The sequence below is a fragment of the Parasteatoda tepidariorum genome, chromosome 4 (assembly GCF_982258835.1).
Source record: "Parasteatoda tepidariorum strain Cologne lab strain chromosome 4, Ptep-v5.0, whole genome shotgun sequence".
NCBI classification, from domain to species: domain Eukaryota; kingdom Metazoa; phylum Arthropoda; class Arachnida; order Araneae; family Theridiidae; genus Parasteatoda; species Parasteatoda tepidariorum.
This window is the reverse complement of record NC_141758.1, coordinates 117,136,295-117,148,695: the sequence shown is the minus strand read 5'-3', so window position 1 is coordinate 117,148,695 and position 12,401 is coordinate 117,136,295. Positions and strand designations below refer to the sequence as shown.

Sequence of the window (12,401 nt, the reverse complement as noted above, 5' to 3'; positions counted from 1 at the left end):
TTTGTACAAAAATTATTTGAATCACTAAAATTATTAATTCAGTTTTTATTATGTATAGGTAGAGCGGGATGTATATATTCAATTATTTTGATAAAGATGTAACACATTTCAATAGAATAATATTATGCTTTATAGTAGATATTTTTCAAACTTATGAGTAAATTCCATATCAGAAACAAATTTTTTTTTAAAATATGGAATTATGAATACAGTAAAAGCTTTAACGAGTATAACATATTAATATAAATCTGCTATTGTGACAATTAGTGATTTCAAAAGTACAAAAATTATATATTTATAAGGAGTTAAAAATGTCTAGCATTCAATTATTTTGAAAAAAGTTTTATTATTTATATATATATATATATATATATATATATATATATATATATATATATATATATATATATATATAGTTCAAAATGAAAATAAAACAAAGAAAAATAATAGACATATGAAAAAAAGGGGGGGATAATAAGTAAAAAAAATAACAAACAGTTTAAAAAAAAAAGATGAAATTTTATTTAAAAAAACCAGAAAAAAAAAGATATAATCTTTTCATCAGCCCACACGATTATATCCACAAAAAAGAATACTTTCTGATATTGCATCAATATAGCCAAATCAAAATATATTAATACAATAGCGTGAGGAGCACTCAAAAAATGTTTTTACAAAAATTACAACAAATAAAATAGAACACAATATGTAAAAATAACATGTACTAAAAAACAGAAAGTAAAATAAAAGAAAAAGAAAAAACGGTATGAAACATAGACTATAAAGCGAGTAGCAAATAAGATGTACTTACATGGACGGGAAATTTTTCAAGAATGATTTTAAAATGTTTTCGCAACATGATTGCCAGATTACAAAATATGAAAATAAAAGCGCAAATTGAGTGTAACTAGAGGGTTTTAAAGTGCCGTTCTTACTGCACTGCTGAAGTGATTCGTTATTCTGTGCATTGATTTGTTAGTTACCAAGGATGGTTCCGAAAAGGATGTGCGCGAGGTAATATTATATTGGATAATTTAAAAAAGTTGACCATAAATAGTTTTAAAAAATAGATGTTTATTTAAGAACAAACATAAAATAGAAAAGAGAAACATAAATTGCCTGTTTTGCAAATAGTTTTAGTCACGGATTTGCCCGAAATGGATTTGCACATGGAAAAATTATCTAAATTATCAAAGAAAAAAATTTTCAATACATAATTTTAACACGGATTTGCCCAAAATGGATTTGCACATGGAAAAATTAACAAAGAAGAAACATTTTAGTAGATAATTTCAGCCACGGATTTGCCCGAAATGGATTTGCACATGGAAAAATTGTATAAATTAATAAAGAAATTTTTGGTAAATAATTTTACCCTCGGATTTGCCCGAAATGGATTTGCATATGGAAAAATTTTATAAATTAATAAAGAAATTATTTAGTAAATAATTTTGGCAATGGATTTACCCGAAATGGATTTGCACATGGGGAAATTATATAAATTAACAAAGAAAATGCTTAGTAAATAGTAAAACTACCAGCCCCAGTATATAATATTTCATAGCATTAAAAAAAAAATTTCAATTTAAAAACGAAACAAAATTATTTCTAAGTTTTTCATTTACTTGTTATGGTTACAATTAATTGAAATGAAAACGCGAAGGCCTTGATTTGTAGAGCAAAGGAGGAAAAAAAAGACAATTATTAATGTAACAAAGTTATTGAAGAAAGAAAATAATTATAATAATGACATCAATAGCACAGAGCTGTCTACATGAGGTGTTGCAGAGCAATACTGACTAAAATAGATTATTCTACAGAAAAAAATAGACAGTTAATTAAGAATTTTGGGACTTTTCTCTTAATATGTTAGGTATCAAAAATGTACGATTACCTCTCTTATCTTCATCACTGCCCCCCCCACCACACTTTGCATTGCTGTGAGAGAATCAAGCATCTTTCAACTTTGGGAAGTTCTCTCATAAACTGTTTACTGTTACATGAACTGTTTTTCATTGTTTACTGCGATTGCAGCAGCCCCAATAATTTTCTTCATGCATATAGTTTATTTATTTTATTAATCTTCATCTAATAAATGTATAATCAAAACGAAACAGTCCACTTCATATTATATACAATCAGGGGTCTGTTCAGACATTTTGTAGAAGGTCTGGTTTTTGTAAAATTGTGAAAAAAATGACTCGTAATTTGTGAATATGAAATAAGCGCTAGGTCACATTCTTTCAACCAGGGTCCTGTTTTTATGAATTCGTGCAAATAGGTATTGTGCAATTATTGCAAAACACTTTTTCAAGGAGTTTTTAAATTGTAAATAGATACAAGATTATGCTCAGCACTGTAAAATTATAATTTAAAAAAATTTAAAATTTCAAAAATAAACAGCAATCGCTGCTTCAAAATTAGAGATGTAACATACAAATATTTGGTATTTAGCCTATACTGCAGAACTCAGAATATTCATTTCGGATGAATAAAAGAAGCGGCTGCCGAAAACAAAACTTAATTCGTTTACATCTGGCTTTCTTGTTTTCGCCACTGGAAAGGGTTTATTCAATTAACAAAACAATAATGTAGATAAACAAATTTGTGAACGGTCTGATTAAAAGAAAAATCATTTTATGAAGGGTCGGTTTTTATGAAAAAATATTTCGTGAATATTTCGTTAACGGACCCAAATTTCTTCTAAACAGACCCCTGACAATGCACATAATTTTCAATTTACTAACAGGAATGAAATGGAGATTATCGGCTAGAAAGTAAAACTGAAAAAGTTTGATACCATTAAAACTCACTTAGAATCAGAAACTCTAGGACAACTGGTTCTAAGGCAATTAAACTAATCACACAATTAACTTATTATTTTAAATGTATCAACATTGGTATGGATAAAACTAAACTGAATGAGTTTCTTATACACATAATTAATTTTTTTGATAACTTTCATTAATTTAAAAATATGTTACTAGATAATACTATTTTTTAGTACATATCTTATCATGTTTATACCTTTTTTTTCTCATTAATAAATAATTCTGATAAAAATATATATATTTTTTAAATAGTACAACTTTTTAAATAATGTATAAATTTTCAAACTTAAAAAATACAAAATGCAGCAAGAATATTTCATTACACATACTTTTAATCCATAACTAATACACAGAGAGAAATTAACATGCTATTTACATAGATGTTTCTTTTTAAAAGTTAATTAATTGTGTTTCAGAAAGTTCATTAGTTTTCTTTGTTTTATCATATTATCATTGAAAAAGTGACTGATTATTTTGAAACATTTTGAAAATATATTTTTGAAATTACAAAATATTTACAATTATGAATCTAGATATTTTTTTGTCAATAGTGATATCGCTAAATATCTTCAATGAAATTGAATATAGAGATGAAATATAGATTTGTTTAATAATGTTTCTTGTGTTTTGAAAAATCAATTTATATTTTTTCCCACAAAATACCTATATATAAGCATAATTCAAAATTTTTGAATTCTCCAATCTTTATATGAAAGCTGGCAGCTATGCATTTTAAATAATTTTTTTACATCTAGAGTTATAACGAAACACACAATGACTATTAATTTACCTTCATAGATATCAGAATAGGATTTTCGTTTTTTCCATTCAGCCATTCTCTAGCTGTAAGTGATGGAGTAGATGCAGCAGTGTCAGGAACAAATCTTCTTGAAATTGTTCAGACTAATTAAATATAAGTTTTGAGTATGATATGTAAGTAAATATATAAAACTAGTTACAATATATTTTTGTTACTTAGTGTGCAAAATCAAGAAATACCATCAAGTTAAGCAACAATTACAATAAGATATCATGACAGGAATACATTGTCAGGCAGAGGGTAAAATAGTAACTAAAATCAAAAACGGAATTCTGTGTTCAAAAGTAGAACTTAAAGAGAATTTCCAAGGGTAGTTACGAAGTTAGTTGCAAACATGTTGATTACAATATCTTTTATTCCTTTGTGTTTATCACTTCCCACATGAACGAAAAAGGTAAAAATATCAAAGTTTTTTCATATGAAAAAAAAAAGAAATACTGTCAAACCTCATTAATGCGAAATGACTTAGCGTGAAATATTGCTTTACATGAAATATATGTTTGGTCCCGTGAGTCAGCAATCAATTATTACTGTATTTAACATGAAATTTTCAAGCTGTTTATCACTTTATGTGAAAGGTCACAACACAGATAAGAAGTATGTGCATAATGTGTCAATTATTCATTTTAAGGAATATTTCTATTATCCATGTTTGTTAGGAATAGCAGATGGGCAAATAAATAAAATAGTTAAATAAAGTTATTAAAATTTTTAAGCTTATTTTAATTTGTTTGGTACATATGCATAGTATAAATAGTACATAATAAATTGTTTTCATAAGATATCGGATAAGATGGAAACTGGTTAACATAAATAATTATGATAGTCCTGCCAATTTTGCATTAACAAGGTTCGGAAGGAATTTTCGAGGAAGTAAATTCAAATTAGGAGGAGGAAATTTTTTTTGGTACCAATTTTTTAAATTATTGAATGTTTTCTTTTAAGAAACAAAAGCATCCATAGTAGTTGATGTGATATTTTACTAAAGGTATTTCAGCACTTCTACCTTGTAAGCACTACAGCCTGTCGTACATCAACCCTTCATTTTCTTCACCTGACAATAATCAAACACTATGAATCTCCATCTGTTTTAGATCTGGCTATCTTGTGGGTAACCTTTGTTTCTTTTCACTGTTTTCCTTATTAAGTAGTTGGGGAAATTTGGTTTAGTAAAGTGATCAACCTTGTGCTAAACTCCCAAAGTTACCTTTATACAGTATCTCCCCTCTGACCTGGATTACTCTGCCTAAGCTACCCTAAGATAACGCCTCAGTAACCCCAAAAACATTTTATAGTGAAATTAAGGCCAAGAAACATGCAAAATTTCATTGATTTTATAATATGCAATAAATTAGACATCATATGCATATTTTTTAGAAAAAATCTATTTTTAGATTTATGAAATTTCTTTTTTTAGATCTGTGAATTTCATGGAAAAAAAATGCCCTTTCGTTAAAATCTGTAAATAAATTTTTCTATTTACTTTCATTTAAATATTTTTAGCCCCAGATCATATTATGATCTAGTTAGAGAGATAAAAATAAAATATAAAGTAATAGATAGGAACATATCAATATATCAGCCCTTCCCAATTAATATCCTGGCTACTCAAATATTAGTATAAACATCTGTAGAACTATTCTTTTCAGGAAGAAAGTTTTTCATTATATCCAAGAAAGTTGAATTTCCAGATAGTTAAAGTTCTCAATAATACCTCAATCGTTATACAGCATATTATCCACAAAAGTTATTAGATTTTCAAGCTTCTTATAATTTTAAAACTGATATACTTTAATATGAATTTTATAAGGGTATTGTATCATAAATAAAAATAAATACTTTACTTAATATGACTTATTAACAACTTATTTTTCTCGGCACAATCATAGAAATCGTTTCACAGAGTGGTTTGACAGCATGCAGTTTGTAGAAACAAAATATTTCACATTCAAAACAACCAGATCTCTTTCGGATATGATACAGAGGCCATACTGAAGGAAGCCAGTCAAAAATTTATTTAAATAATGATTGCATTTTTGGATACTTCTTATGCAATATTAGAAAAAGTCTTCTGATTAATGGGGCATATTATAAGTTTTTGGGAAGCAATTTTCTTTTTAGAGCAAATGTATATATATATTTTAGTTTTAGGGTATTTTTTTTTTAAATTTTGAAAGTACTAATCTCACTTCTACACCTTCCACAGAATTTAACACCAGTAGACTATTCCAGTTATAAATAACTTCAAAGAGCTTAAGTTAATTTACAGCTGATATAAAAGTACAGTCTATTTAAATAGAAATCGAAACCCTCTAAATCTAGCCTTTTGTGGAAGTTGATTTACGAACTATGTTTGACGGTGCAAAACAAGTTTTCTTTCTTTAGTCTTTTGTTATTTTAGATCTTCATATTAATTTCAAAGTTTAATGCAAATTACATCTCATTTTTTCAATTTTTTAAATACAATTGTATGTTATATGAAATTTCAGGAAAGAAACCATGTCTCAGATTAAAATTTTTATTTAATTACAAAGGATTTATTTATTTTCTTATTTCATTTTAAGAGCATTTAAGGTATGTTTTTCATGGGCATTTTATATTAGAGAATTACTTTTAGAAATAACAGAAATAATTTGGTCATTTTTCTGAACATTAAAAGGAAGTATGACACTGGATTAAAAAAAAAATATTTGAAACAAATCATGTTAGTATCAAACCATGAAATGAGTTAAATCAAGCTAAGAAAAATTCAAGAAATTTCCTTCAACAAAATCATAGCTCTTTATTGCCTATGCTCAGATCTAGATAATTTTCTGTTAATCAGATATTCTGTTATTATTATAATAAAAAATTATTATTTATAAGCTGCTTACATACATTCTATACTCCCCCCCCCCCAAATTTTTTTTTACTATCTCAAGCAAAAAGGGAGTGAAAGACTATACGAGGACTTACAATAACTCAGAAATATATACGAGAATCAAAGTCATATCCAAACAAGGGCTAGGGGGAGGGCGATTTCATAACGTTAAAAACTTTGAGTGAGGACAGCAAAATAAAAAGGAGGAAAATATTGATGAAGATATTGAAGATTTTTTTCACCTCTCTGTTTGACATGTTTCACAGGTTACGTTTTCTACAAAATTTTGAAACATTCCTTGTGGATGATTATAACCCAATGCGACAATTTAGTGTGATTGCCACAGACCTCTAATATCATACAATAAATTACAAATTTTATTAAACTTTGAGTTAATACCATTATTGATTACATTTTAAAATGATTTTGTACACTTAAAAATTTAAACGTTTTTACCGTTTTAGAATGAATGATTTTAAAAATTATATGTGATTAAAATGCATGCTAAGTTTCAAAAACCATTTTCCTGGCATGGCACCAGCGATCTTTTCAATAATTACTGTTGTAAAATTGCATACATGTCAGTCTGATTTTTTATTTCTTAACTGCTAAAGACCTTTCTGAACAAGGAATGATTTCCAGAATATTTTTTAAAAATAAGTTTTTCAGACAATTTTTTGTTTACCAATTAAAAACTCTTGCCCAACAAGATTAAGAGTGTTTTCGGAAATTCTTTTACAAAGGAAAATAAATAAAAGCCAGTGCAGCAAACATGAAAGTTATAATTTTAAATGCTATAAAATTTCAAAATCCATAGAAAATTACCTAATGTGCATTGCATAAACCAATAAACAGAGCACCCTGAATAACTTTTTATCTAATGATCAGATCTTCATATTCTAGGACTCAATGGTTTGAGTGGGTAACCTCAAATATGCTAAATTATTTGAGCAGATAATAGATTAGGTCACAAAATCAGACACATAAACATACTTTCTCTGAACAAACACACCCTTTTTCTGACGAATTAAAATTATTTACCCCCTAAATGAAGGGGAATATTTCTCGCTATCTCGGAAATACGGTCACTAAAGTTTGATTAGGAGAGCAGTCTAAATTTGAACCCTTAATGTTAATTTTACTATTTGCATATTTCCCCATAGGAACAGAAATTGTTATGCAAATTAAAAAAATTGTTGGACGCAATTATAAAATCCGTTTAGACACAGATAATTCCATGCAAAAAATAAATTTTAGCGAGTATTTACTACTTTTTATTATTTTATTTAATAGTCAAGAAACTTATGAATTGTAAGGTATACAGTTATTTGCAATATTTTAAAGAATGTAATTTTAAAAGCCAAACTACGCAGTTTGAGTGAAATCGGTCCAATGGTTTCCGAGAAATCCTCCTCTGAAAATTTTGTATTTTTAAAATTCGATTTCTCAGGAACCATTTGACCAAATTTGCTCAAATGTTGTAATTTGCAATTCAAAAATACATTCTTAAAAACAATGTAATAAATTGCATGTCTTAATGTTAAATTTTTCTTCCGATTATTATTAAATAAAGTAATAAAAATTAATAAATATTCCCTAAATATTTATTAATTTTTATTACTTTTATTACTTATTATTTTATAAGTCCGCTTACACGGACTTATCTAAGGCTAAACGAACTTTATAACTGCGAGCAAATTTTTTCCTTTTTTTACTTAAAACTTTCTCCAGATATGGTGAATTAAGCAAAAAGGTAAAATATTAAGGGGTTCAAATCTTTGGAGCGTTCTCCTGTCAAACTATTGAGACCATATTGCAGCAACCCCCAATAATTTTGGGGGACAGAAATTTTAATTCATCGAAAAAGATATGTTTATTTAGAGAAAGTACATTTTTGTGTCGTATTTCATAATTTAAAATATCATTTGCACTAACTAATTAGCATAATTGAAGTCCCTTTTTGAAGTCATTAAGATTAACCCCTAGAATGTGAAGATCTGAATCATCAAATCAAAAATTATTCATGGTGGTTTGTCTTTTATTTTGAGCACTGTGTGTTATATATTTATAAAGAGAGAAAGAGAAATTATCTTGCTGTAAAGAAGTGTCAATGTTTTACAAAAAAAAGTTTAAATATTAAAAAAAAAAAAAAAAAAAGAATCTTAAACTTTTTTTTTAAAAGCCTTTAATTTGGCCAGATTTTTCTACCAACAAGAAAATTATAAAAAATCAAAGAATAATTCTTAAATTCTTTTCAAAGTTCTGCAAACTTAGAAAATGCAATCTACAGTAATTTTTCAAATATTAAAAAATTAGATTACAAATGCTTTATATTTCCATTAACTGTGACTCTTCTTCATATTGACATTTTGTCCCATTTTCATAATTAGCATAAAGAGTGCAGACTAAGAATACTCAAATGGTGAACTAACAGTTGTTCTGTCTTTGTGACAGCGAAAGAAAAAAAATTCAGAACATTTTTTTTGCAAAGTATTTATATACCAAACTATTAAAAAAAAAAGCAAATTTTGATTAACTTAAATACATTAAAAGTGAATTTTATAGCAAAAGAATTACACAGTATACTATTTTTAGTTTCAAAACTTTTTTTAGTCAGATAGTTTAACAGTATCCAGTATAATTCCATTAATGGAGTACTGAACAATTCATAAGATTTAGAGATCAATACATATACAATTTTACAGTGCTGTTACATTGAAATAAAAAAATAAATAATCAGTATCAATCAGTTAACATTTTCTCATACCAATGTTTAATTAAATTTTATAACAGAGTTCAAGACTTCCTTAACACATAGACACGCATTTACAGTGAAATCACCTTCATGCTATGAGTAAAGCGTATTCTGCTTCCAATGATATTTTAATAACGTGAGTCTCTGGAGATCACGAGAATAATATATCGCTCTGTGTGTTTCCATAGTATCATGTCTGTTTATTTGTGTCCGTTGCTTCCTATCTCGCCACTTCACACAATCAGTTTGGATCAATGAGGAATATTACTTAAAATCTTTACTCTAACTAGTTAAACTTTCGAAAAGAAAATGGAAAACTTATTTCTTAGCGAGTCAAATAGAAGTGAAGAAGAAAGCTTTTATGAGGCTCACAATAATTTCCTTTAATAAATCATTTTTGTACTACTTTTATAAAAATTCGGTGGTTTTGTTACGTCCTGCGAAATACCTTTTCAAATACATACAAATACCCTTCACAAGGAGTTAAATAAGCGTCACTCCAATATGGGTGACGTGGTCTGATCAGAAACTAAGCTGATATCTGAATATGGGTGATGTGGCAGTCAACATATTAAACAAATAAGTTTAAAGTAGGGTATCTTGATACAAATCTTGAAACAAAAGCGCAGTGAATGTGTTTCTTAACACTTTTGTACAAAAGTAATTTAGTGGATAATACCTCAATTTCCCATTTGAAAATGTTACGACATGATAAGTATTGATTATTTTTTAAATTAGATGAAAGAGATAAATCAATATAACTTTTAAAACTACAAAAATCAACACTTTAATGTTTGTTATTGTATTTGCATAAATAAGTTTATGGACCGTGAATTATTTACCATAAAAATTTGATACTACATAAGATTTATTGAGTATCTTTTTTAAAAGTGACTGCATTCCTAAATAATTTGAAACAAAGTATCCTGCAAGTAAGGTTGTATGACTTAATAGTGTATATAAGTTAGTGGTTCATAAATTTGAACCATCGAATAGTGTGCGTTTTGAAAGATGTTGGATTGAAAATTCAATTTTTTCAAAATAATTTAACCATTCCCAAAATAATAGAAAATTCAAACTCTCTTATGGGCAGTTCAGTAATTATAAACATGATTTGTATTTGTAGAAAATGGAATGTTCTGAACACACAAAAATCAGGAATATCATGACAAAGTAGATAAAAATCAGGACAATATATGATCAAAAATATCAGGACAACTAAGGACCCTGAGATGTTCCAAACTCTTAATAGTTATAAAAATAGCATATTATTCATTAAAAAGCATTATTTTGTTTAAGACTTTAAAAGAAAGAAAATCAAGCAAATATTTGACCTTTCCAGCAAGATACACCTTTTAAGTATCATGATCATAAAAAGGGAAGAGAACGCCAGAAGGAGTATCAGAGGAGTGTCCAAATTATGCTGAAAACATAAAAAAATTTTAGTTTACAATTCAAACATTATTAATGAACTTTTTAAGGTGAAATATTTTATAGGAGGTGAAGGTTTGGTTATGTGTGTTAACATACACCCTTCTGGTGGTTAGTTTTGGAGAGATACATTTCTTACAAATTTGTCTAAAAATCTTATTAAATATACTTTTTAACTAGTCAAGAATTTTTTTCAATAATAATCTGAACCTGTATTCTGGTTTATATCTAGAATTACAAAGTTGTTTACGTTTTCTGTAGTAATTTCCCCCCTCGCTATCTTTACTAAACCGGACTAATGTGGACAAGTTAAGGTGCTAGCTACAAATTTGATAATTTATTAAGTAGTCATTTATCATAACTCAGAATGGTATATCTAAAGCAAAAATGAAATCAATTACAATCTAAGCCTTATTGGAGGGCATTTCACTTAACTAAAAAAGACATTTTAAACAAAATCAATACATTAAAAATTACTATTTAATTCGATTTATTTGATAGCACTGAATCAACTTAAAATTGAATCAGTTTTAATAACCATAATTTTAAATTGATGATGTAATGGTTTGAATGGATAACACGAGGTGCACATGGTTTAGTGATATTTCCCTCACTGGGGTAATGAAAACCATTGTTTTAATTTAACGTATGGCAAAAATTCTTTAATTTATCTATATTGAATGGTATTCTTTTATCAAACCTGATAAAACACCACCTTTAAATTTTCTTAAAACTTTTAAGGGATGAATTAATCTAAAGGTTTTGTGCTAAATATTGAAATCATTAATTGTAAAGGTATATTATTTTGCAAAATCATTTTGATTTAGGAAATGAATGAATTATATATTTAATCAATATCAAATGAATTATATATTTAACCAATATCAAATGAATTATATATTTAACCAATAAACATTTATTCCAATGGAAGTTGAACAGAGTCATTGTCCACACTACCCATACCACCATTTGTCTACACTAGTAGCATGAACACATGTTGTATTTGTTTAAGCTTAATACTGGTTAATTGAAAATATACAGAGCAAAAGGCAATATCAAAATAGGCAAAAATGTATAATTTTAAACTTATTGGCACCTCTTTTGAAATAAGGAAAATAAAATATGCTATAAAAGAGAAAATATAAAAGTTTCTTTTGCACCTTAAAAACCCTCTTTTACAAATTTAAACAAAAATATTCAGTCTAACTTTACAATTGCATGGAAGTGTACAGTCCGCAAAAAAAAAGAAGAATCACCCTGAATAACTTTTGTTCTAATGATCAGATTTTCACGAACTAAGTGTCAATCTTAATGGTTTCTGGGGGTGACCTCAAATATGCTAATTAATTAGTGCTAACTATTAATTAAGTTGCGAAATCGGACACAAAAATGCACTTTCTCTGAATAAACATATGTATATTTTTTTTTACATATTTGGAATCTAGACATGTAAATTAGGGGGGTAGACAAAATTTTAAAAAAATTGGGTGGTAAATTGGGTCGCAATAAAGGTTTATATATTTGGCGATAGTCCAGAAAACCGCCAAAAAAAGTCGCCTGCGCAAATGATTATTTTAAGATAACCCATTGACTAATTCAAAAGAGGAATGCTTAATTTTACTAGATTGCTAGGCAACCAATTCCTGACTGTAAAAAAAATGAAATAATGTTTCGTGATTGCTCGGAGAGGTTTAATTAGTTGTT

The 12,401-nt window shown here is 27.3% G+C and overlaps 1 long non-coding RNA gene across 9 annotated transcripts in view; it reads right to left on the bottom strand.

Moving 5' to 3' along the window:
• The window catches only part of LOC147812630 (uncharacterized), a 69,976-nt gene that overhangs the window by 24,237 nt on the left and 33,338 nt on the right, over window positions 1-12,401 (bottom strand). For 6 of the 9 annotated variants that reach the window (XR_015433509.1, XR_015433505.1, XR_015433501.1 and 3 more), the window contains one exon: window positions 10,601-10,689. This is a non-coding gene — a long non-coding RNA (uncharacterized LOC147812630). Of the gene's footprint in view, window positions 1-3,621; window positions 3,735-10,600; window positions 10,690-12,401 lie in introns of all 9 variants that reach the window. The other 3 variants (XR_015433508.1, XR_015433504.1, XR_015433506.1) reach the window with 1 other exon arrangement.